Source organism: Schistocerca gregaria, chromosome 9 (assembly GCF_023897955.1).
Source record: "Schistocerca gregaria isolate iqSchGreg1 chromosome 9, iqSchGreg1.2, whole genome shotgun sequence".
NCBI lineage: Eukaryota > Metazoa > Arthropoda > Insecta > Orthoptera > Acrididae > Schistocerca > Schistocerca gregaria.
Genome location: NC_064928.1, coordinates 166592240 through 166620221, shown reverse-complemented (window position 1 = coordinate 166620221; position 27982 = coordinate 166592240). Strand labels below are relative to the sequence as shown.

At 43.7% G+C, this 27982-nt stretch overlaps 1 protein-coding gene across 1 annotated transcript in view; it reads right to left on the bottom strand.

Annotated features, from left to right (window-relative positions):
• The window catches only part of LOC126292034 (hexosaminidase D-like), a 363487-nt gene that overhangs the window by 212093 nt on the left and 123412 nt on the right, over positions 1-27982 (bottom strand). The window contains exon 2 of the mRNA XM_049985827.1: positions 6929-7023. The gene's annotated coding sequence lies outside the window, so the exon portion shown is untranslated. The remainder of the gene's footprint in view (positions 1-6928; positions 7024-27982) is intronic.

Sequence of the window (27982 nt, the reverse complement as noted above, 5' to 3'; positions counted from 1 at the left end):
GAGAAAGAAAACTGGCGGTCTACGAATCGGAGCGTGGAATTTCAGATCTCTTATCGGGCAGATACGTTAGCAAATTTAAAAAGGGAAACGGATAGGTTTAAGTTAGATATAGTGGGAATTAGTGAAGTTCGGTGGCAGGAGGAACAAGACTGTTGGTGAGGTGAATACAGGGTTATAAATACAAAATCAAATAGGGGTAATGCAGGAGTAGGTTTAATAATGAATAAAAAAATAGGAGTACGGGTAAGCTACTACAAACAGCATAGTGAACGCATTATTGTGGCCAAGACAGACACGAAGCCCACACCTACAACAACAACAACTCACAGAACGTAACTCTCGCACAGAAATCGTGCGCGGGATTAGCCGAGCGGTCTTGGGCGCTGCAGTCATGGACTGTGCGGCTGATCCCGGCGGAGGTTCGAGTCCTCCCTCGGGCACGGGTGTGTGTGTTTGTCTTTAGGATAATTTAGGTTAAGTAATGTGTAAGCTTAGGGACTGATGGCCTTGGCAGCTAAGTCCCATAAGATTTCACGCACATTTGAACATTTTTGAACGGAAATCGTTCCCATGCAGCTCCTGGGTCAGTGACAGGCGTGAAACCTATGGCCGTGTACTATACGCCACTCAGATATGAGACTGACACCAGCGACTGCAGCAACAGCTCGTAAGCTGACATGAGGATCGTGGTGCACTGCTCTCCTCACTTCTAGCAGTTCTTCGTCTGTTACTGCAGCCCATTACCAAGCTGCCTGTTCCCCGAAGTCGTTGTTCCGCACGTAAGAACGTAATGGCTGCCGGAGCTCTTCGCCTAGGATATCTCACGGCGTGCGCCATGACTACTTCAGTGACATAGTGTCGGCACTCGCCGAGCATCAGCAACATGCCAACGTAGTCGTTGTTCGTGTGTGCCACATTCATCCGATGTCAGTAACTGTGGTACATTGAGCCCCGTTTGTTTGTGTGGCTCGGAACTATCGGGTATACGGCCGTGTGCGGCGACAGTCGGCAGTCGAAAGCGCATCCAGGAAGCTTCTCACTCCGTGACACCGGCGACTTTACAACTCGGCCGCACCACATGTACTGGGTGTTTCAAAAATGACCGGTATATTTGAAACGGCAATACAAACTAAACGAGCAGCGATAGAAATACACCGTTTGTTGCAATATGCTTGGGACAACAGTACATTTTCAGGCACACAAACTTTCGAAATTACAGTAGTTACAATTGTCAACAACAGATGGCGCTGCGGTCTGGGAAACTCTATAGTACGATATTTTCCACATATCCACCATGCGTAGCAATAATATGGCGTAGTCTCTGAATGAAATTACGCGAAACCTTTGACTACGTGTCTGGCGGAATGGCTTCACATGCAGGTGAGATGTACTGCTTCAGCTGTTCAATTGTTTCTGGATTCTGGCGGTACACCTGGTCTTTCAAGTGTCCCCACAGAAAGAAGTCACAGGGGTTCATGTCTGGCGAATAGGGAGGCCAATCCACGCCGCCTCCTGTATGTTTCGGATAGCCCAAAGCAATCACACTATCATCGAAATATTCATTCAGGAAATTAAAGACGTCGGCCGTGCGATGTGGTCGGGCACCGTCTTGCATAAACCACGAGGTGTTCGCAGTGTCGTCTAAGGCAGTTTGTACCGCCACAAATTCACGAAGAATGTCCAGATAGCGTGAAGCAGTAATCGTTTCGGATCTGAAAAATGGGCCAATGATTCCTTTGAAAGAAATGGCGGCCCAGACCAGTACTTTTTGAGGATGCAGGGACGATGGGACTGCAACATGGGGCTTTTCGGTTCCCCATATGCGCCATTTCTGTTTATTGACGAAGCCGTCCAGGTAAAAATAAGCTTCGTCAGTAAACCAAATGATGCCCACATGCATATCGCCGTCATCAATCCTGTGCACTATATCGTTAGCGAATGTCTCTCGTGTAGCAATGGTAGCGGCGCTGAGGGGCTGCCGCGTTTGAATTTTGTATGGATAGAGGTGTAAACTCTGGCGCATGAGACGATACCTGGACGTTGGCGTCATTTGGACCGCAGCTGCAACACGGCGAACGGAAACCCGAGGCCACTGTTGAATCACCTGCTGCACTAGCTGCGCGTTGCCCTCTGTGGTTGCCGTACGCGGTCGCCCTACCTTTCCAGAACGTTCATCCGTCACGTTCCCAGTCCGTTGAAATTTTTCAAACATATCCTTTATTGTATCGCTTTTCGGTCCTTTGGCTACATTAAACCTCCGTTGAAAACTTCGTCTTGTTGTAACAACACTGTGTCCTAGGCGGTGGAATTCCAACACCAGAAAAATCCTCTGTTCTAAGGAATAAACCATGTTGTCCACAGCACACTTGCACGTTGTGAACAGCACACGCTTACAGCAGAAAGACGACGTACAGAATGGCGCACCCACAGACTGCGTTGTCTTCTATATCTTTCACATAATTTGCAGCGCCATCTGTTGTTGAAAATTGTACCTACTGTAATTTCGAAAGTTTGTCCGCCTGAAAATGTACTGTTGTCCCAAGCATATTGCAACAAACGGTGTATTTCTATCGCTGCTCGTTTAGTTTTTATTGCCGTTTCAAATATACCGATCATTTTTGAAACACCCTGTAGAAGGCGCATTGCATTATGTGCAGCGTGTGTGGTATCTACCCGTGAAACTTTGAAAGGTTGTAGCTCCCAAACTAAAAGTGATAGGAAGGTAATTGAAATTGATATATACACAGCTGGTGTTAGTTATTCCAGTGCATGATAGAAAAAACTATAGTTCCATTTAATTCCATTTAATGAGTTGTATCTTTTTAATGTAATTCTTTGGATAGTAACACAATAAACTATGTTCATAGCTCCTCAGACAGTGTAACGTTTCTTATGTTGACCTACCGCAATAAATATTTCCGTCGCCTATTACTTCGTAACTTACAGAGGCAAATACATTTAGTGAAACACCCTGTATGTTCTTTTAACATTTCAGAGTGAAAGCATTCAGCTACTTCCAACAAATTTTACACATAATTTCAAACCTTTGCGAAACTTCTCGCTGGCAACCCTCACAAAATGTGCAAGGGAACAAGTTTATCGATTGCTACATTTTCGCTGGGCATGCAGTAAAGCTGCAATATTGTGCGTAACGTTTAAATTCCTTACTTATTTTGTGCTAATTATATTGCAAAACCATGCCGCTGAATGTATCTACAAAAGTATAGAATTCAGTGACACATAGTTAAGGATACATGACATCATACACAGTGAGTGATGTTTTCACACCAGTCATGGCGTTCTGATTTACTACGTCTTTAACTAGCGCTATTTGCAACATAGTTCGCCGACAGTATCCAAACACCGGATGATTGAAAAGGAAAGATCAGATTGCAGCTGTTCATTAGAAACAACCTGTGAAAGATAGAAACACATTGCGCATGTCACTGGATACAGGAAGGTTTAAAGTTTCCACGCAGCTCAATCAGAGGAAGCATGGAAACGATATCAGGAGAGAATAATTCAGGCCCCTGAAAACGCTGCAGAATCTAATAACATTGGAGAACAATGGGAAAAAATTAAGAAAAAGACAGTGCAGGCAGCAGCAAGTGAGACACTTGGGAAAAGTGTAAGGCAAACGAAAAGCTCATGGTTCGATTCCAAATGTGAAACAGTAACAAATTAAAAAAAAATTAAGCTTTGAAAGGGACAGTACAACCACATTGTACCGATAATGGAAGAATATAAAGAAAAGTCGATAAATGAGAATGGACACAGCAAAGGAAAAAAGGGAGGCAAAAATTCAAGAAATGGAGCTTCTGATAAGTGCAAACGAGGCAAGGAAATTTTATAAGGAGATGAATAAGGCACGGAAACCTTTCAAGGGCAGAACGAGTTTAATAAAAAATGAGCAACGCGGATTTATAAGTGAGAAGAAGGAGATATGTGAGAGGTGGCGTCGCTACTTTCATAAATGCCTTAATCCGAGGCCAGTTGTACCAAGGGACACAACAGAAATGCAAGAGGAAGAGCACCCTGAAAACAGTATGGGGTGGTCTTATTGCAATTCAGACCATGTACATGGCCCACCAAATGCTCCAAAATTGGACAAGCAATGGGTGGAGCGGCTGACTAAGGGACGAGTTGGGTGTTGAGGAATTGGAGAGGGTGTTATACGGCACTTAGGAGGTCCTTCCAATGGGTTGGAGTCAGTACGTGTGCTGGTGGATGGTGTTGTGGCGTCTGGTGTAGCGACAGTGGTTTGAAGAAATGAAATTCATACAGGTGTTGCACAGGTAGTGATGAGTCAGGGAGGATTGGAAGTGAAGGACACACAAATTAGAAAATGGCTGATTGCCAGTTCCATCTTGCTCCCGAGCCACTAAACATGTAATGGCGAGGCACAATGGTATTCCTCCTAGGGTGTGGTGTGGTGGCCCTCAGCTACGACTTTAGGTCACGGCTTGTACTGATTGAGATAACTCTCACAGCGTAACACTACATTTCAGACAGCCTGTGTCCTCATGTGTTAAGTCACATGTGACAGTCTCGTGGTGCCATTTCTCTATGCTCGTCCACACATTGTCTGTCTGTGTGTGTGAGTGTGTGTTGTTGAGGTACTTTTGTGGGCATCAGGATTCCCAGATCTGTAGCAAAAAGATCGTGTCTGGGACCATCTCGGACATCAAATCTGTCCCTCTTCCAGAATCCTGTATACTAAGAACCAATTACGAGAGTAGTCTGAAATGTTCTCGGAATGGAGAAGAAAAAAATGACCTTGCTCAGTGAAATTATTTTAGGAAAGTTTCGAAATTATTTTATTTTTCAGTGCAGTCTCCCTGCCTGTGGCCCAGGAATGTTTGTGGCTACATCCCATCTCAGCAATTAAATTCCTCCAGGACCTGCAACATACCTCTCAACTTCAGCTATCAGTTCTTTGTTTGAGGAGAATCTCCATCCACTGACGAAAATTACGAGATGTCTAATGGAGCCAAATCAGACGAATAAGGTGGGTGTGGCAAAAATTCGTACCTTAGTTCGTGTATTTTTGCTATGGCAGCTACGCTTGTATGTGATTCCCATTTTCCTAATGAAAGACGACTTTCTTCCTTGCCAAATCTCGCACCCCAGAAAACTGACGCAATGAAATTTCTGATTGCTCGTATTGCCTTTCCGTTCTTTGGTGGTGGTGCAGCAGCATGTTTCCACTGCTCTGACTGTTGTTTTGTCCCTGTGATGTAGTAGTAGACCCAAGTTTCACCTGTGGTCAGACGTTGGCACAAAAAATTTGGTGGGTTGCTCCGAAAAATGTACCAAACACTGTTCGTACATTTACATCCTGATGCGTTTCTAATCCTGCTGTAATACTTGCAGCACACACCAAGCGGATTATTTTCTTATTTCCAATTACACTATTAAAAGGTGATATGCCCGTTCAGGTGACATCCCTACAGCATCAGACGTTTCTAGCACTTTCAGTCGGCGATCACCCACAATTTTGCAATAATTTCGGGGACAGTCGCACATCTTGTTTGATCACTACAGTGATCATAGTCGGAGGTGTGCCTGCTATAATTCGCTTGTCCTCATGGTAAAAGTTGAATGTGAAGGAGCAGGGTCCCCCAGTGTGTTTTGAAAATCGACATGAGCTCCTTTTTCCTCTCTTATGAAGTAATTAATTACAACTACAATCTCTTTTGTCCATTAGTCGCTATGCGGGATCAACAACATAGAGATGTGCACAGCACAGATCCCCACAGTGCTGGCATGCCACATGTTTACTCTTAAAGGGAACTGTATCTACATCTACATACTAACTCCCCAAGCCACCGTGTGGTGCGTGGCGGAGAGTACACTCTACCAGTGCTACTCATTTCCTTTCCTGTTCCCTCGCAGACAGAGCGACGGAAAAACCATTGTCTATATGCCTCCGTAATAGCCCCAGTCTCTCTAATTTTATCACCGTGGTCCTTTGGCGAAATGAACGCTGGAGGCAGTAGAATCGTTCAGCAGTTAGCTTCAAATGCGGTTCTCTAAATTTCCTCGAAAAGAACGCCGACTTCTCTCCAGGGCTTTCCATTTTAGTTCCCAGAACAATGCTTGGGTGCTGTTCGATCTTATCCGTCTCTGAATTGCTCCGGCTTCTTAGTTTAATCCGACTTGGTGCCGATTCCAAACACTCGAACAGTACTCAGCAGTGGAGCCCACTAGTGTCCTATATGCAGTCTGCTTTGCAGATGATCCACACTTACCTAAAATTCTCCCAGTTCGCCGAACTAGACCATTCGCGTTCCCTGCTAACAATCCTTACATGCTCATTCTGTTTCATATTACTCTGGAGCGTCAGGCCTAGATATTTAATCGACATTACTGTGTGAAGCAGAATACTAACGCCGTACTTCAACATTATGAATTTGTTTTTCCTCCTCATCTGCATTAACTTATATTTTACTATGTTCAGAGCTAGCTTACCAATTACAACGCAGGGTCCTCATTGCGCTTGCTCTGACAGCTATTGCTGATCCTGGCAAATCTTTAGACTATCCCCCTACAAATCCTGTAGGCAAGACTGCGCCTGGAGAAGACATACAGACTTGAAGATGACACCCTTCCGAAATGAATCAGTAAAAGCATTCAGGCCAGAGGGGGTGCAAAGCCAAGTGACCCAAGCTCTTCGTAAATTTCACTCGATTTTTTAATCGCTGCAATAATTCTCAGAAATGAGAGGTTTCATTTCTTTTTCTGGTCCCCTTCTGTGTACGTCACTTTCTTTGTCACGGAGTATTTGTACAAAAGTCATATAAACTACTCTCTTAGTTAAGTAAACTGTAGGGGATAGATAATCATTTCAAACTAGTAATGTTAGTTTGGGCTCAGTTTTTAACACTTTTGAATTTCTAAATCACTTGCCGTAATTTCTGAACTGTACCTTATTAAAGACGCCTAATACTCCTTCTTCCCAGTCACCGATAGGGACGAGAGATTCCACAGCAACGCTTTCACCAGGAGCAAACCAGTAGGGTTCTGAAAAGAAAAGAAATGAATTACTGTTCGATTTCTCATTATTTGCGATATATGATTGGAAACAATAACTACCGTAAAATATGTGGAAGTTGTCGTTCAGGGTGACATAAGATGAAAGGAACACATAAAAACTACAATAGTGGTAGGAAAAGCAAATTCCATGCTAAGATTGACTGACAAGGGGAGGCCGCCAATTGTGAAATTCAGATTCGATTCATACTGCCCATAATAAAAGCTCATGGCCAGAGGTGTAATGTGGCAAAGCACGAAGATGCACTTCTAAGACGTTGTCGAGAAAATCGACAGTTAAAAGAAACTGTTGCGCTGAAATACTCTCTACGCGTGATGATTTTCTACAGCGTCGTGGCGCAGCGGTGAGCGCTCGCCTTCGTAATCCGAAGGTCGCCGGATCGAATCTCGCACCATGCAACCTTTTTTTTTTAGTATTTCTTTTTTGTAATTCAAATGTGTACATACACACAAACACACACACACACACACACACACACACACACACATATATATATATATATATATATATATATATATATATATATATATCCCGGCAATCAGTTGCAAAACAAAGTTGTATTTCAAAAATGTTATTAATTGTCTTCGTAATGTTTACCACGTATATTTAACGGAAGACGTAGAAACGATATTCCGAAACGAATACGTATAGCCTAAGTCAAACGTTGGAATTAGAATAGAGACCCCCACGAACACAAATTTGCTGTGGCAGGTGTGAAATATAAACTCTGTAACTCGCTCGTAACACTTGAAGGACAGATGTTGAATGGGCCGAAACGAGCCGCCGCGTAACTGCGAGTTGCCCGCTAACTTCGAAAGAAGGTAGGTGCGGTCCCTAGCGCAACTTATAACATCGTCGAAAATCAGTGCGGACGTGAGAGCTTTGGTACACCCTGTTAAACAAACGGAAAAATGGAGGCGGTACAATTGGAGAGCGATCCGTCTTCGCCAACATCCATAAGCAATTCGTTAATAGTTTGTGTGTGTGTGTATCCATTTGAATTACAAAAAAGAAATACCAAAAAAAAGGTTGCATGGGGTGAGATTCGACCCGGCGACATTCGGATTACGGAGGCGAGCGCTTACCGCTGCGCCACGACGCTGTAGAAAATCATTACTCGTAGAGAGTATTTCACCGCAACGGTTTCTTTTAACTGTCGATTTTATCGACACCGGCTGAGAAGTGCATCTTGGTGCTTTGCCACATCACACCTCTGGCCATGAGCTCTTATTGTGCGCAGTATGAATCGAATCTGAATTTCACAATTGGCGGCCTCCCCTTGTGAGACAATCTTAAGGGAACGTAAGTATTGCATAATACTGTGTATGCTCTACAATATCTATTTTTTCAACCGGTTTCCCGCTTACAAGGACTTCATCAGAGTTTAAATGACTGTGTGGTCAGAACAGCATTCAAAAACATGTTACATTTCGAGCCTCAGGTACTAACACAGAGAAAATGTCATGTTTGACAGAGCAGGCCGGCCGGCGCGGCCGAGCGATTCTAGGAGCTACAGCCTTGAACCGCGCGACCGCTACGGTCGCAGTTTCGAATCCTGCCTCGGGCATGAATGTGTGTGATGTCCTTAGGTTATTTAGGTTTAAGTAGTTCTAAGTTCTAGGGAACTGATGACCTCAGATGTTAAGTCCCATGTTCTCATAGCCATTTGAACCATTTTGACAGAGCAGTAGTAGTTCATTTAAAAGCAGAAAACAGTAAATTAATGTAAACAGAACAAAGCAGAAACACGAAAAAAAGTGGCTGTAGGACAATTTAAATTACGAGGGGCGTTCAACAATAATGCAAAACTTTTTTTTCTGAAAGCAGGTTTTCTTATTATTCGGGATTCCAATACACCATATTATCCCCCACTGTTTTGGCTACAAACTCTACATCTTCATCTACATCTACATCCACATGGTTACTCTGCAGTTTACGCTTAAGTGTCTGGCAGAGGATTCATCGAACCATTTTCATATTACTTCTCTACCATTACACTCTCAATGGCGCGTGGGAAAAAGGAACACTTAAATCTTTCCGTTCCAGCTCTGATTTCTCTTATTTTATTATAATGATCATTTCTCTGTATGTAGGTGGGTGCGAACAATATATTTACGCATTCGAAAGAGAAAGTTGGTGATTGAAATTTCATAAATAGATCTCGCCGCATAGAAAACCGCCTTCGTTTCAGAGACTGCCACCCCAAATCGCACGTCGCATCAGTGACACTCTCACCACTATTACGTGATAATACAAAACGAGCTGCCCTTCTTTGCACTTTTTCGATGTCCTCCGTCAACCCTACCTGGTAATGATCCCACACCGCGCAGCAATATTCCAGCAGAGGACGGACGAGTGAAATGCAGGCTGTCTCTTTAGTACGTTTGTCGCATCTTCTAAGTGTTCTGCCAACAAAGCGCAGTCTTTGCATCTCCTTCCCCACAATATTATCTATGTGGTCTTTCCAATTTTAAGTTCCTCGTATTTGCAATTCCTAGGTATTTAGTCGAATTGACAGCCCTATTTTACAACATAATCTCCGTTCAATACAACGGCCTCACACCACCTGACCGTAAGGGCTTGTATCACCGAATGGTACCACTGTACGTCTTGCTGCCCCAATAGCCTCCCCATTCCCAGTCAGATCAACTTTTTTGAGCTCCTCTCGGCTGCGCAGACTTATGTGATGCCCTGCGTTGTTGTGCAGAAGGAGAAGTTCGTTTCCTACTTTGTGGCGACGAACGCGCTGAAGTCGTTTCCTCCATTTCACCTGATCGTTGCACCACGAGGAACGACATAAAATAGAATAACCCCGTCAGAGTCACAAAAGACATGACATTACCAGCTGAGGATACGACTTTGAGCTTTTTCTTCGGAGGAAAGGTGGAGTGGTAACCTTCCATGGGTTGCCGTTTTGTTTCCCGTTCGAACTGACGAACCAATGTTTCAGCACCTGTGACGATGTTCGACAAAAAATTGTCAACATCAGCTTCGTATCGCGCAAGCAATTCCGCACAGAGGGTCCTTCGCTGCTCTTTACAAATATCTCAGATGCTCTGGTTTTTCGCGAAAAGGAATTCAGGGACAGCTCTCTGCTTCGAACGTCCCTCCGTTACAGACGCCCTTTTGAAGGCTATTTATAGCACTGCCATCTGTCGGAACTTCATGAAACTATAGGGGCAGAAGCGAGAATATTCCACAACAGCGCAAAAAATTCCGCATTTTTATAATCCGAAATTGCCCGAGAAAAATATATGTTGCATTACCTACTGAACGTCGCTCGTAATTATACACGAGGCGTAAGCGGAAAGTAAGGTCCAATCGGGTGCGAAATGGAAATCTATGAAAATCCGATGGAACTCTGCACAGCTGTGTTGGGCAGTGTCTTTAACGTGCCTGTCGATCTCGTCACTCTTTTCAGTTCAGAGCGCAAAGTGATGACGTAGAAATGCCTGAAACAACAGTGTCTCCCGCCAAGTATGCGGATCTGGTGATTTATTACGCCTGAAGCTATGCAGCCCACATAACATAAATGTCATGTGTTTCTTTCTTCAAGACAGGCATGTGTGTGCGTATTTGTGTGTGTGTGTGTGTGTGTATTGTTTTTGGCATCAGTTAATTTTAGTAGTATATAAGTCTAGGGACCGATGACCTTAGCAGTTTGATCCCTTGGGAACTGACACACATTTGAACATTTTGATTATTTAGAGAGGTAGCTGGAACGTGCTTGAATAAAAAATTTTTGATTTACCCTGTGGTTTTCATTTCGCGACAGATAGAACGTTAGTTTCCGAACAGCCCTCGTAGACAGGTTTTACAGCTGTCTTAATATTGTAAACACAGGAGTAGAAAGTAATTGTCATGGTTTTTGGACATACAAGTTACACGCAGACGGTTAATAACATTTATACTTTTCTGACATCGTCAGCGTGAGGGGATATCTGTAATATTATGAAAAATGAATAAACTCTCAACCTCCAAGATCGCTAAAATCATTTATTCATGCAGATGACCAATTTCGCCAATTGTCTATTGTCATCTTCGGATCTGTCTTTACATCATTACATAATCTACTCCATCAGTACAGTAAGTGGTGCTATGCAATGTATGTCCATGTTGGCAACGTGAGGTACTCTAGAAGCCGGCATGTCAATTTTGAAATAAAAACTATTTGCACACATATTATTGCGCCGATTACAAATAGCTTTTTTTGTAAAATTGACATGCCGACTTCTAGAGTAGCTCACCATATCAACATGGCCATACATTGTGTAGCACGACTTACTGTACTGATGTAGGAGATTATGTGATGATGTAAACATAGAGGTGAAGATGGCAACGGATAACCACCGAAACCGGTCGTCTACATAAATAAATAATTATAGCGATCTTAGCACTTGAGAATTTATTCAGTGTTCTTAATAATAGTTAATGGATCAGTCTACAGGTTTCAGCTGGCATTGCAAGTCTTCCGAAGTAAGAGTAATTTCAGGTGTGCCACAGGGGAGTGCCGAAGGACCGTTGCTATTCACAATATACATTAATGACCTTGTGGATAACATGGAAGTTCACTGAGGCTTTTTGCGGATGATGCTGTGGTAAATCGAGAGGTTATGACAACGCAAAATTGCACTGAAATGCAGGAGAATCTGCATCGAATTGACGCATGGTGCAAGGAATGGCAATTGAAACTCAGTGTAGACAAGTGTAATCTGCTGCGAATGCATAGAAATTTGTACATTTAGCTACAATATAGCATGTCAGCAACTGGAAGCAGTTAATTGAATAAATTATCTGGGAGAAGGCAATAGGAGTGATTTAAAATGGAATGATCATATAAAGTTGATCGTCGGTAAAGCAGATGCCAGACAGATTCATTGGAAGGATCCTAAGGAAATGCAGTCTGAAAACAAAGGAAGTAGGTTACAGTACGCTTGTTCGCCAACTGCTTGAATACTGCTCACCGGTGCGGGATCCGTACCAGATAGGGTTGATAGAACAGATAGAGAAGATCCAACGGAGAGCAGTGCGCTTCGTTACAGGATCATTTAGTAATCGCGAAAGCGTTACGCAGATGATAGATAAACTCGAGTGGAAGACTGCAGAAGAGAAGCTCAGTAGCTCGGTACGGGCTTTTGTTGAAGTTTCGAGAACATACTTTCACCGAGGAGTCAAGCTCCTACGTATATCTCGCGAAGAGGCAATGAGGATAAAATCAGAGAGATTAGAGCCCACACAGAGGCATATCGACAATCCTCCTTTTCACGAACAATACGACACTGGAATAGAAGGGAGAACAGATAGAGGTACTCAAGGCACCCGCCACCACATACCGTCAGGTGGCTTGCGGAGGATGGATGTAGATGTAGAATGCACAGCCAATGTGATTTTGAGACCCGAAGATGCTCTGATTTTCGACAGAAAGTGACGTTTTTTTTTTAAAAAAAATTGTGGTACAGCTGTGTATTTTCTAAGCCAATATTTAACATTATTGTTTGTTTTTATCGTTGAACTGATCTGAAGATGGATGAAAGTGTCCGAAACCGGTCAGTGTGAAATAAAAACAGCGACGGAAAGGCAGGTAATGAGCCTACTTTGTACACTGCTGAGCATTAAAATTGCTACGCCACGAAGATAACGTGCTACAGACGCGAAATTTAACCGACAGGAACAAGATGCTGTGATATGCAAATGATTAGCTTTTCGGAGCATTCACATAAGGCTGGCGCCGGTGGCGACACCTACAACGTCCTGACACGAGGAAGTTTCCAACCGATTTCTCATACACAAACAGCAGTTGACCGGCGTTGCCTGGTGAAAAGTTGTTGTGATGCCTCGTGTAAGGAGGAGAAATGTGTACCATCACGTTTCCGACTTTGATGAAGGTCAGATTGTAGCCTATCGCGATTGCGATGTATTGCATCGCGACATTGCAGCTCTCGTTGGTCGAGATCCAATGGCTGTAAGCAAAATACGGAGTCGGTGGATTCCGGAGGGTAATACGGAACGCCTTGCTGGATCCCAACAGCCTCGTATCACTAGCAGTCGAGATGACATCCGCATGGCTATAACTGATTGTGCAGCCACGTATCGATCCCTGAGTCAGCAGATGGGGATTTTTGCAAGACAACAACCATATGCACGAAAAATTCGACGACGTTTGCAGCAGCATGGACTCTCAGCTCGGAGACCATGGCTGCGTTTACCCTTGACGCTGCATCACAGACAGGAACGCCTGCGATGGTGTACTCAACGACAACCTAGGCGCACAAATGACTAAAGGTCATTTTTTCGGATGAATCCAGGTTCTGTTTACAGCATCATGATGGTCGCATACGTGTTTGGCGACATCGCGGTGAACGCACATTGGAAGCGTGTATTCGTCATCGCCATACTGGCGTATCACCCGGCGTGATGGTATGGGGTGCCATTGGTTACACGTCTCGCTCACCTCTTGTTCGCATTGACGGCATTTTGAACAGTGGACGTTTCATTTCAGATGTGTTATGACCCGTGGCTCTGCCCTTCATTCGATCCCTGCGAAACCCTACATTTCAGCAGGATAATGCACGACCGCATGTTTGCAGGTCCTGTACGGGCCTTTCTGGACACAGAAAATGTTCGACTGCTGCCCTCGCCAGCACAGTCTCCAGATCTCTTAACTGAAAACCTCTGGCCAATGGTGGTCGAGCAACTGGCTCGTCACAATACGCCAGTCGCTACTCTTGATGAACTGTGGTATCGTGTTGAAGCTGCGTGGGCAGTTGTACCTGTACACGTCATCCAAGCTCTGTCTGACCCAATGCCCAGGCGTATGAAGGCCGTTATTACGGCCAAAGGTGGTTGTTCTGGGTACTGATTTCACAGGATCTATGCACCCAAATGGCGTGAAAATGTAATCAGAACTCAGTTCTAGTATAATATATTTGTCCAATGAATACCTGTTTATCATCTGCATTTACTCTAGGTGTCGCAATTTTAATGGACAGTATAAATAATGGGGGTAACTACCTGTGAGCCCGCATCTCGTGGTCGTGCGGTAGCGTTCTCGCTTCCCACGCCCGGGTTCCCGGGTTCGATTCCCGGCGGGGTCAGGGATTTTCTCTGCCTCGTGATGTCCTTAGGTTAGTTACGTTTAAGTAGTTCTAAGTTCTAGGGGACTGATGACCATAGATGTTAAGTCCCTTAGTGCTCAGAGCCATTTGAACCAACTACCTGTGACAAGTTTGCTTTGTTTTGACAGAATAGCAGTACATGAAATTTCAGGTTTGTTCGAGAGACAGGACTAGGTAATCTTTGAAGCAGACCGAGCAGCACTGGGTGGGATTTCTGGGCAGACGGAGGAAGCCGTACGACACTGACGCCTGCTTTATGGACGTCGGCGAAGAGCCACGTCGCTGGGACTCAGGGAGGAGCCCGCGTACGGCTTCGCAGTTCCATACAGGTAGTTCACTGGAATCCGGGCAGCCGCGTAAGAGCAAAGCTAGCCGACACGAGGCGGTCAATCCCCAAGAAAGAGGGGAAAAGCATGCAGCGGAGTGGTCACAGGGGACTTTACGAACTTCTCGCTACCTATATCATTCATACTGAGAGGGTCTGTAGGGCACGACAAGGACTCTAACATATGTAAGCAGCAAGACGTAACTCTAAATCGTTTTCAAGAAAAGCGAGTTTAAAAACTGTAGGCGCACTTATGTACGTTGTATGGACGCCACTTATTAAATCTTGTGCAGCGCAGCTAGCTCTTTATTCGCACGAAGTAATGGCTGCTATCGACAGGGGATCTCAAGTTGATTCCGTATTTCTAGATTTCCGGAATGCTTTTGACACCGATCCTCACAACCGACCTCTAATCAAGCTGCTGGCCTATGGGGTATCGTCTCAGTTGTGCGACTGGATTCGTGATTTCCTGTCAGGAAGGTCGCAGTTCGTAGTAGTAGACGGCAAATCGTCTAGTAAAACTGAAGTGATATCAGGTGTTCCCCAGGGAAGCGTCCTTGGACCTCTCCTGTTTCTGATCTATATAAATGACCTGGGTAACAATCTGAGCAGTTCTCTTAGGTTGTCCGCAGATGATGCTGTAATTTACCGTCTAGTAAGGTCAACCGAAGACCAGTATCAGTTGCAAAGTGATTTAGAAAAGACTGCTGTATGGTGTGGCAGGTGGCAGTTGACGGTAAATAACAAAACGTGTGAGGTGATCCACATGAGTTTCAAAAGAAATCCCTTGGAATTCGATTACTCGATAAATAGTACAATTCTCAAGGCTGTCAATTCAGCTAAGTACCTGGGTGTAAAAATTACGAACAACTTCAGTTGGAAAGAACACATACATGATATTGTGGGGAAGGCGAGCCAAAGGTTGCGTTTCATGGGCAGGACAGTTAGAAGATGCAACAAGTCCACTAAAGAGACAGCTTACACTACACTCGTTCGTCCTCTGTTAGAATATTGCTGCGCGGTGTGGGATCCTTACCAGGTGCGATTGACGGAGGACGTCGAAAGGGTGCAAAAAAGGGCAGCTCGTTTTGTATTATCACGTAATAGGGGAGAGAGTGTGGCAGATATGATACGCGAGTTGGGATGGAAGTCATTAAAGCAAAGACGTTTTTCGTCGCGGCGAGATCTATTTACGAAATGTCAGTCACCAACTTTCTCTTCCGAATGCGAAAATATTTTGTTGAGCCTAACCTACATAGGTAGGAATGATCATCAGAATAAAATAAGAGAAATCAAAGCTCGAACAGAAAGGTTTTGGTGTTCGTTTTTGCCGCGCGCTGTTCGGGAGTGGAATGGTAGAGAGATAGTATGATTGTGGTTCGATGAACCCTCTGCCAAGCACTTAAATGTGAATTGCAGAGTAATCAAATAGATGTAGGTTAAATACTATGCTCTTGCCAAGTGACAGAAAGTACCACTTCGCAATATTTTGTTGTTTAAAATCCGCATAATCTGATTCGTGAACGGAAAAATGGCATGTTGTAAGGAGAAAGCTGTGGTCTCGTGCAGAGGTCACCGAGTCACACCAAAGTGGCAGACATCAGCGAGGGCTCGCTGCAATCCCCAACAATGTATGTGTGGCTCTCCTGAAGAGTACACTTAGCCTCTCAACACACCAACGCCCCCGCACCGAAGGTCAATACTGAGCTGACCACAGAACTGTTCTGTTCAATTTGTGGCCTCTTGTGAAGGAGTGAACATTACAGCGTAGGACCAAAAAGTTCTTCAGCTTTCTGACAAACTTGTAGTGTTATAAATGTCGACCATTCACCTCACAAGGTCTGTTAATTAGTGCACCAAGCTGTGATTTGCTTGTCCATGACAGTCGTAAATTATCCTGCACTCCAGTGGAAAAGAAATGTGTCGAAGTGGAGTAAATTATTTATTCAATAGTATAATAAAATGAAATGATATTTCATAAACTCTAGTTCCTACCACAGTTTCGGCCACACAATGGAAGTTTCGTCGGGTCACAACAAGAGCCTATGGAAGTCTAGACTGAAACTAGCTTACTATTCTATTTTTCGGATAGATTTCTCACTGTTCATGTATACGAGCTGCTTTCATCGAAGCTTGTATTAGGTAAGATAGACAAGGTAATTAATTTGCTTTACTCCACATCTATGGTAACAAACTTTTTTTTTCGTCATCAGTATACCGGTTTCGGTCTACAACGACCATCATCATATCTCTTTTATAAAAAACATGTCCTAATATAATAGAGCCATAGTGGCATCGTCAAATGTTAAACACAAAATCAGCACCAGCACAGTCATATATATATATATATATATATATATATATATATATATATATATATATGTTGTTGTTGTCTTCAGTCCTGAGACTGGTTTGATGCAGCTCTCCATGCTACTCTATCCTGTGCAAGCTGCTTCATCTCCCAGTACCTACTGCAACCTACATCCTTCTGAATCTGCTTAGTGTACTCATCTCTCGGTCTCCCTCTACGATTTTTACCCTCCGCGCTGCCCTCCAATGCTAAATTTGTGATCCCTTGATGCCTCAAAACATGTCCTACCAACCGATCCCTTCTTCTAGTCAAGTTGTGCCACAAACTTCTCTTCTCCCCAATCCTATTCAATACCTCCTCATTAGTTACGTGATCTATCCACCTTATCTTCAGTATTCTTCTGTAGCACCACATTTCGAAAGCTTCTATTCTCTTCTTGTCCAAACTAGTTATCGTCCATGTTTCACTTCCATACATGGCTACACTCCAAACAAATACTTTCAGAAACGACTTCCTGATACATAAATCTATATTAGATGTTAACAAATTTCTCTTCTTCAGAAATGCTTTCCTTGCCATTGCCAGTCTACATTTTATATCCTCTCTACTTCGACCATCATCAGTTATTTTACTTCCTAAATAGCAAAAGTCCTTTACTACTTTAAGTGTCTCATTTCCTAATCTAATTCCCTCAGCATCACCCGATTTAATTTGACTACATTCCATTATCCTCGTTTTGCTTTTGTTAATGTTCATCTTATATCTTCCTTTCAAGACACTGTCCATTCCGTTCAACTGCTCTTCCAAGTCCTTTGCCGTCTCTGACAGAATTACAATGTCATCGGCGAACCTCAAAGTTTTTACTTCGTCTCCATGAATTTTAATACCTACTCCAAATTTTTCTTTTGTTTCCTTTACTGCTTGCTCAATATACAGATTGAATAACATCGGGGAGAGGCTACAACCCTGTCTCACTCCTTTCCCAACCACTGCTTCCCTTTCATGCCCCTCGACTCTTATTACTGCCATCTGGTTTCTGTACAAATTGTAAATAGCCTTTCGCTCCCTGTATTTTACCCCTGCCACCTTTGAAAAAGAGTATTCCAGTCAACATTGTCAAAAGCTTTCTCTAAGTCTACAAATGCTAGAAACGTAGGTTTGCCTTTTCTTAATCTTTCTTCTAAGATAAGTCGTAAGGTCAGTATTGCCTCACGTGTTCCAACATTTCGACGGAATCCAAACTGATCCTCCCCGAGGTCTGCATCTACCAGTTTTTCTATTCGTCTGTAAAGAGTTCGCGTTAGTATTTTGCAGCCGTGGCTTATTAAACTGATAGTTCGGTAATTTTCACATCTGTCAGCACCTGCTTTCTTTGGGATTGGAATTATTATATTCTTCTTGAAGTCTGAGGGTATTTCGCCTGTCTCATACATCTTGCTCACCAGCTGGTAGAGTTTTGTAATGACTGGCTCTCCCAAGGCCGTCAGTAGTTCTAATGGAATGTTGTCTACTCCGGGGGCCTTGTTTCGACTCAGGTCTTTCAGTGCTCTGTCAAACTCTTCACGCAGTATCGTATCTCCCATTTCGTCTTCATCTACATCCTCTTCTATTTCCATGATATTGTCCTCAAGTACATCGCCCTTGTATAAACCTTCTATATACTCCTTCCACCTTTCTGCCTTCCCTTCTTTGCTTAGAACTGGGCTGCCATCTGAGCTCTTGATATTCATACAGATGGTTCTCTTCTCTCCAAAGGTGTCTTTAATTTTCCTGTAGGCAGTATCTATCTTACCCCTAGTGAGATAAGCTTCTACATCCTTACATTTGTCCTCTAGCCATCCCTGCTTAGCCATTTTGCACTTCCTGACAATTTCACTTTTGAGACGTTTGTATTCCTTTTTGCCTGCTTCATTTACTGCATTTTTATATTTTCTCCTTTCATCAATTAAATTCAATATTTCTTCTGTTACCCAAGGATTTCTAGCAGCCCTCGTCTTTGTACCTACTTTATCCTCTGCTGCATTCACTACTACATCCCTCAGAGCTACCCATTCTTCTTCTACTGTATTTCTTTCCCCTATTCCTGTCAATTGTTCCCTTATGCTCTCTCTGAAACTCTGTACAACCTCTGGTTCTTTCAGTTTATCCATGTCCCATCTCCTTAATTTCCCACATTTTTGCAGTTTCTTCAGTTTTAATCTACAGGTCATAACCAATAGATTGTGGTCAGAGTCCACATCTGCCCCTGGAAATGTCTTACAACTTAAAACCTGGTTCCTAAATCTCTGTCTTACCATTATATAATCTATCTGATACCTTTTAGTATCTCCAGGGTTCTTCCACGTATACAACCTTCTTTCATGATTCTTAAACCAAGTGTTAGCTATGATTAAGTTGAGCTCTGTGCAAAATTCTACTAGGCGGCTTCCTCTTTCATTTCTTAGCCCCAATCCATATTCACCTACTATGTTTCCTTCTCTCCCTTTTCCTACACTCGAATTCCAGTCACCCATTACTATTAAATTTTCGTCTCCCTTCACTATCTGAATAATTTCTTTTATTTCATCGTACATTTCTTCAATTTCTTCATCATCTGCAGAGCTAGTTGGCATATAAACTTGTACTACTGTAGTAGGTGTGGGCTTCGTATCTCTCTCTCTCTATATATATATATCTCCAGGGTTCTTCCACGTATACAACCTTCTTTCATGATTCTTAAACCAAGTGTTAGCTATGATTAAGTTGTGCTCTGTGCAAAATTCTACTAGGCTGCTTCCTCTTTCATTTCTTAGCCCCAATCCATATTCACCTACTATGTTTCCTTCTCTCCCTTTTCCTACACTCGAATTCCAGTCACCCATTACTATTAAATTTTCGTCTCCCTTCACTATCTGAATAATTTCTTTTATTTCATCGTACATTTCTTCAATTTCTTCATCATCTGCAGAGCTAGTTGGCATATAAACTTGTACTACTGTAGTAGGTGTGGGCTTCGTATCTCTCTCTCTCTCTCTCTCTCTCTCTCTCTATATATATATATATATATATATATATATATATATATATATATATATATATATATATATATAGATATATATATATATAATTATATATTATATAATGGTAAGACAGAGATTTAGGAACCAGGTTTTAAGTTGTAAGACATTTCCAGGGGCAGATGTGGACTCTGACCACAATCTATTGGTTATGACCTGTAGATTAAAACTGAAGAATCTGCAATTTTGAACAGTGGTGCTGCTGATAAGATGACTCTTGCATATGCTGTTCCTTATATATACGTACACTACTACAAATGATTAGCTTTTCAGAGCATTCACACAATGTTGGCGCCGGTGGCGACAGCTACAACTTGCTGACACGAGGAAGGTTTCCAACCAGTTTCTCATACACAAACAGCAGTTGATCGGCGTTGCCTGGAGAAACGTAGTTGTGATGCCTCGTGTAAGGAGGAGAAATGCGTACCATCACGTTTCCGACTTTGATAACGGTCGGATTGTAGCCTATCGCCATTGCGGTTTATCGTATCGCGACATTGCTGCTCGCGTTCGTCGAGATCCAATGACTGTTAGCAGAATATGGAATCGGTGGGTTCAGGAGGGTAATACGGAACGCCGTGCTGGATCCCAACGGCCTCGTATCACTAGCAGTCGAGATGACAGGCATTGTATCCGCATGGCTGTAACGGATCGTGCAGCCACGTCTCGATCCGTGAGTCAACAGATGGGGACGTTTGCAAGACAACAACCATAAGCACGAACACTTCGACGACGTTTGCAGCAGCATGGACTATCAGCTCAGAGTCCATGGTTGCGGCTACCCTTGACGTTGCGTCACAGACAGGAGCGCTTGCGATGGTGTACTCAACGACGAACCTGGGTGCACGAATGGCGAAACATTTTTTCGGATGAATCCAGGTTCTTCAAATGGCTCTCAGTACTGTGGGAATTAACATCTGAAGTCATCAGTCCCCTAGAACTTAGAACTACTTAAACCTAACTAACTTGAGGACATCACACACATCCATGCCCAAGGCAGGATTCGAACCTGCGACTGTAGCGGTCGCACGTTTCCAAACTGAAGCAACCGGAACGGCACGGCCACACCGGCCGGCCTTGACTGTTCAAAAATGGTTCAAATGAGACTGAGCACTATGGGACTTAACTGCTGTGGTCATCAGCCCCCTAGAACTTAGAACTAATTAAACCTATCTCCAAGGCAGGATTCGAATCTGCGACCGTGGCGGTCGCGCGGTTCCAAACTGCAGCGCCTAGAACCGCTCAGCAACTCCGACCGGCGAATCCAGGTTCTGTTTAGAGCATCATGATGGTAGCATCCGTGTTTAGTGATATCGCGGTGAACGCACATTTGAAAAGTGTATTCGTCATCGCCATACTGGCGTATCACCCGGCGTGATGGTATGAGGTGCCATTGGTTACAAGTCCCGGTCACCTCTTGTTCACATTGACGGCACTTTGAACAGTGGACGTTAAATTTCAGATGTGTTACGAGCCGTGGCTCTACCCTTCATTCGATCCCTGCGAAACCCTACATTTCAGCAGGATAATGCACGACCGCATGTTGCAGGTCCTGTACTGGCCTTTCTGGATACAGAAAATGTTCGACTGCTGCCCTGGCCAGCACATTCTCCAGATCTCTCATCAATTGAAAACGTCTGGTCAATGGCGGCCGACCAACTGGCTCGTCACAATACGCCAGTCACTACTTTTGACGAACCGTGGTGTCGTGTTGAAGCTGCATGGACAGCTGTACCTGTACACGCCATCCAAGCTCTGTTTGACTCAATGCCCAGGCGTATATTACGACGTGTTTATAAAACAGATCTGATGATGGTCATTATAGACCGAAACCGGTAGTCTGATAGCAAAACATTTGTGACCACAGACTGGAAGTAAAGGAAATTTATTCTACATTTGGGTCACTGTTTTACTAGCAACCATGTCGCAGCTCGTGAGACAAGCTAATGTTGACAGATTATGCGTCATTCTAGTGCGTTGAAAATTTGGCGTGACTTTTGACAGTTTAGTACGGAGCGAGTGGACGAAAGCGCAGTTGCCAGCGTGTGTTGAGCGCGTCAGCGGGCGACGATAACGCCAGGTCTGCTCGGCACGTAACGTGTCAGCCGCAGATGCTGGCCCATCTACAATATTTCTCTAACGATTTTAGAGAAATTATGCCCTCACATCTTATAGCTTCATTCTTCAGCTTCATGGTGAATTACCTATCATTTCCTTAATGATCAACGTTATAGTGATATTTCTGACGGCCGAGCGGTTCTAGGCGCTTCAGTCTGGAACCGCGCGACCGCTACAGTCGCAGATTCGAATCCTGCCTCGGGCATGTAGTGATATTTCGGTGTTAGCTACACTATTGCGTCCGCAGCTCGTGGTCGTGCGGTAGCGTTCTCGCTTCCCACGCCCGGGTTCCTGGGTTCGATTCCCGCCGGGGTCAGGGAGTTTATCTGCCTCGTGATGACTGGGTGTTGTGTGATGTCGTTAGGTTTAAGTAGTTCTAAGTTCTAGGGGACTGATGACCATAGATGTTAAGTCCCATAGTGCTTAGAGCCATTTGAGCCAAACCTACACTATTGCGAGGAGTTCGTAAGGTTTGTGGAGAAAAACTGAGATCGCAACGATTTTGCGTTTGGTGTGTGTTAGGTCATATGTTGCTGCATATTAAATTTAGATAACACAATGAATTATTCATTAAACCTCGAAGAATATCTGTCTCCAATGTCCAGAAAATGGAATTTGTGTAAAGGTTTCCGTCACGAACGCACACACCACTGAAGAAACAAGAATGAAATATTCATAAATTCCTCGTACCTCATAAACTGGGACATCGAAACAAGATTCTGGCAAATGATAGCATGCAAAGAGTAGAGTATTTTGCCACATGATTAATATGCGAAACTTCCATATCTACCACGGTATTCGAGCAACTACAGATGCTTTTAAATGAAACAATGTAATTTTGAAGCAGTCATAAGCCTGTAAAATGAAGATTGCTGTGGGTTTTGCAGCAATTTAAATGAAGAAGTTGCACATTTATTTTTATACAGAGAATGGGCTTGCTCATAACTTTCTCATAAGTAAGTTTCTAGTTTAATAATACGCACCTTTAGGATTCTGTCACTGCAGTAGAATGTCAGTGAGATGTATGTCTGTACACTCTGCTGTGTTTATGCAAAAGAAGCTGTTGTTAACATGGCAGCAAGATAAGTGACGTACTACTCAAAACGCGACATAGTCATTGATGAATCCATGTCTCCTTAAACACGTCCCTGGTATGGCTGATAACTTGAGACCAGTTCTGTGGCGTAACATTTGCAACTTCTTTTGTCAGCATTTCAACCTCGTCGACCGGAGTGGCCGAGCGGTTCTAGGCGCTACAGTCTGGAACCGCGCGATCGCTACGGTAGCAGGTTAGAATCCTGCCTCGGGCATGGATGTGTGTGAAGTCCTTAGGTTAGTCAGGTTTAAGTAGTTCTAAGTTCTAAGGGACTGCTGGCCTCAGGAATGAAGCCCGATAGTGCTCAGAGCCATCTGAACCATTTCAACCTCACTGAGCATAGATTTCCTGTATTTGTCAGACTACTTTTCGCTTAGGCCCATATATTTGCAGTCGGTTAAAGTGAGGATGATTGGGACGAAGCTTGATTAAACAATGACCTTTAGCGTTAGCCCGTTCTTTGACCTGGTAGCGTGGAGTTTTTGGCTTGTACAGTACTACAAGTCCCTTAACTTCACCTTACACAAGCTAGGTTCAACTTTATGCTATATTTGTACCCATAGACAAACAGCCGCTTTCCTCCACTACAATGATGGAGCTTTATCCATCACAACTGAGTGGTATTGCGCGTTGTCCATTGCTTTGTCGCATTCGGAAGAATATTTTGCAGGAGATGGTTCAAATGGCTCTGAGCACTATGGGACAACATCTATGGTCATCAGTCCCCTAGAACTTAGAACTACTTTAAACCTATCTAACCTAAGGACATCACAAAACACCCAGTAATCACGAGGCAGAGAAAATCCCTGACCCCGCCGGGAATCGAACCCGGGAACCCGGGCGCAGGAAGCGAGAACGCTACCGCACGACCACGAGCTGCGGACTTTTGCAGGAGAACATTATCTTCAGAGCCGTGTCCCTGGATGACCACTTTTATTGCGAATCTCGTTGTCAGACGTGCTGCACTGTTATTCTTAACGCAGCGTCAACACGAAACACTCGTTCACAATACCTGACGACTGCAGAACACTTCAGCACCAGAAAATATCATTTTACTACGGGAGCTAACGAACGTAGGTGCCTCTAAACCACGTGGCACACTTTATCCACGGCTTCGCAACAGGGGTCCTTCATCAACCGAACAGCTGACGGCGTGGTAGGGAAACCCGGCTCGCCATTGGTGATACCTGGGTGACGGCGTCATGTCACCACCAGTGAGCCAAGGACGCGTAATGCGGGGGGGGGGGGGGGAGGGGGGTTCGTTGAACCCGTAATTTTTTTTTATGTCCCCTGCTTTTGCCTAAGTACCTTTCATACTACATATTCCCTTTGAGTTATTGCTTGTTGGCTATTTTATGAAACGTTAGTGTCAATATATTTTATGGAAAATTCCTGCTTTGAAAGCAAAAAATAAATAAACTTAATATGGGTGCAACAACCCCCCCCCCCCCCTTAGGCTTTCATGCTGTAGAAAATTTCCCTTAGTAGGATTTCGTATTTCTCATCTCTACAACAATGCAAGTTAGTTTCTTGTTGGTTGGTATTCTTGATATTGACAACAATCCGTTTACTTTCAGAGGAAGAGATTGTTGATGTCAGTCAGCTGTTATTTATTTTGTAAACTTCCAGTGAGTTGTTCCCAACTCATAGACCTCCAGTAACTTTGGTGTCCTACGCAGCAAAAACGAAACCAAGATGTTGTCAACAATGCACCAAGATAAAGACACTGTTGGAGGAGAGAAAAATAAAACCGAACAAAATGCATATTATAATTCCACTAAAGGTGGTATTGATACCATTGATCGAATTGCGCGTATGTACACCTGCAAGAGGGGAACAAAGAGATGGCCTCTATCTGTATTTTACTCTCTCATCGACATTTGTGCTATCAATTCCACCACCATATTCATCCAGCAACATCCAAGATGGAATCAAAAGAAACACAACAAACGGAAACTTTTTCTTCTGCAAGCTGGGATGGAACTAGTGAAATTGCAGGTAGAAGAAAGAAGTGTCAATGCAAGAGGGTTATCTAACCAATTTTTCAATCAATGGAGGCTACTATACAAAAGAAAATCAAATAAGTGACAACAGGAGCACGTCAGCCTCCTGCAGGGAAAGGTCGGTGCCATATTTGTGTAAGAAAAGCTAAAACAAAGAAGCAGAAGTACAACAATCTAAGTAAACCGAAACAGTATTGTGGACAGCGCCATAAACATGTGTGTAACACACATTAAAAAAAAAAAAAGTGAAGTGTGTCTCTTGCCTTGAAGTTGAGGACTCGGAGTAGTCTATTATATATGAACACATCTATATTTTGTATTGTAATATGTCAATTTTTTATTCAGTGAATCCCATATTTATAACAATTAACAACATTTATAAACCGATGCCTTAGTTAAAATACATAAACCATTTTGTAAGTTGTAATTTTTCGTCAGTAAACTTATTTAATACCTATGGGCTCGCCGAACCCCCCCCCCCCCCCTCTTTAGGCATCCAAGGTCGAAAAAAAAAGGCTTAGGCGTCCTAGGGTTAATGTTAAACGCACTATAGGATGCGCACAGCGCAGGAAGGCCCGCTACAGGAGCAGTGAGATTCTAGCGTAACCTCGAACCGCAGCAGCGGTCCCGTGGCTGGCCAGGTCCCCTGTCCCTGTCTGAACCGCTGCCAAGCGCCTATTGTTCGCCAGCGTGCTTCAGTCTGCTGGCTGTCTGGCGGCTAAAATTCCCTCGGACCGGGATGCTCGGCCGCAGCACGCCGTAAACAATCACGTAAGGTCCGACACCTAAATAACACCGTCTGCTGCTGTACATCCGCACTCTTCCAACCACTGCAGCGTGTTTGCCAGCGTCTACCTCCCACCGTACCGTCTATTAAGGTTTCTTCCAATTTCAGCGCGGGAAGAAAGACTGTTTGGACACTACAGTGCGAACTCTTGTTTATCTGTAGCACCTACAGGGTGATCAAAAAGTCAGTAAAAATCTGAAAACTTAATAAACCACGGAAATGTAGATAGAGATGTAAAAATTGACACACATGCTTGGAATGACATGGGGTTTTATTAGAAAAAAAAAGTTCACAAAATGTCCGACACATGGCGTTGGACAGCAAAACGTCAGTGACTGCACATGACAATCATGTGTAAAAGGAACTGTAATATGACAGAATCGCATCATCCGCAGCCTGGCTGATAAACACCTGCTGGAACGTACGATGTCTATGCAGGATGGCGCTCCATCCCATATTGCTAGACGCGTGAAAGATCTCTTGAGCGCGTCGTTTGGTGGTGATCGTGAGCTCAGCCACCATTTTCGTCATGCTTGGCCTCCCAGGTTCCCAGACCTCAGTCCGTGCGATTATTGGCTTTGGGGTTACCTGAAGTCGCCAATGCCTCATAACATGCCCCATAACATGCCAATGCCTCCGGACATGCTTTACAGTGCTGTTCACAACATAATTCCTCGACTACAGCTATTGTTGAGGAATGATGGTGTAAAGAACATCATCTTTGCTTTGTCTTACTTTGTTATGCTAATTATTGCTATTCTAATCAGATGAAGCGCCATCTGTCGGACTTTTTTGAACTTTTGTATTTTTTTGGTTCTAGTAAAACCCCACGTCATTCCAAGCATGTGTGTCAATTTCTACCTCTCTATCTACATTATTCCGTGATTTATTCAGTCTTCAAATTTATAGTGACTTTTGGATTACCCAGTATAAGGGGTAGACAAACAGAAGGAAGTAAGTACACTGTTTATTACGAGAGTGATATGAAAAGTTCTCGGATCTGACTAGAAAAGAAATACTTACATCACTGAAGCTTTTTTTAATTTTTCCATATACTCTCCTTGTAGACTACACTTGGTCCAACGACGTTACAGTGCCTTGATCCCATCTCGAAAATGAGATTCCTGCAGGCCTGAAAAATAGTTTTCAACTCTGGCTATCAATTCTTCGTTTGGCTGGCTCTGAGCACTATGGGACATAACTTCTGACGTCATCAGTCCCCTAGAACCTGGAACTACTTAAACCTAACTAACCTAAGGACATCACACACATCCATGCCCGAGGCAGGATTCGAACCTGCGACAGTAGCGGTCGCGCGGTTCCAGACTGTAGCGCCTAGAAGCGCTCGGCCACCCCTGCCGGCAATTCTTCGTTTGAAGTGAATCTTCGTCGACCAGGAAAAATTTTCAGTTTTGGGAAAAGATGAAGTCTGACACAGCTATATCAGGTGAATAAGGCGGGTGTTGCAACAATCCATACCTTCCTTAGTTGGTCTAATTCTGCCATGGCAACGTCACGTGAGCGGGCGCGCTTTGTATTGATGGAACGAGCGTGACTATCTGCCTTACTAAACCTGGCCTTTTTTCTAGTCTGTTTTGTTGCAATTTGTCCAGGAGGTTAGCATACTATTCTCCAGCAGTGGGGAGATTATCTACAAACAGAACCCGCTACACATCCCATATCACCGATACCGTGAGCTTTCACGCCGAAGGAATTGTCTTTGCTTTCTTTGGTGGTGGAGGATCAGCATGGTTCCATTGTTTAGACTGTTGTTTTGCGTCTGGGCTACAGTAGTGCACCCAAGTTTTATCTATGGTCACAAACCGGCGCAAAAAATCTTGTTTCTTTATCCTAAAACGGGCCAAACATTGTTCCGATATGTCGATTCTCGTGCGTTTTTGATCCAGCGTCAGGAGTCGAGGCACCCATCTTGCAGATAATTTTTTTCATTTCTAATTCTTCAGTTAAAATTTACCCTTTCAGATAACATCTGGCAAGCGTGAATAATTTCAGGCACTTTCAATCGGCGATCCCCTGTGACCATTTTGTGCACTTTTGGAATGATTTCTGGAGTAGTGACACATCTTGTCCGACCACAGCGCGAATCATTATCTAAG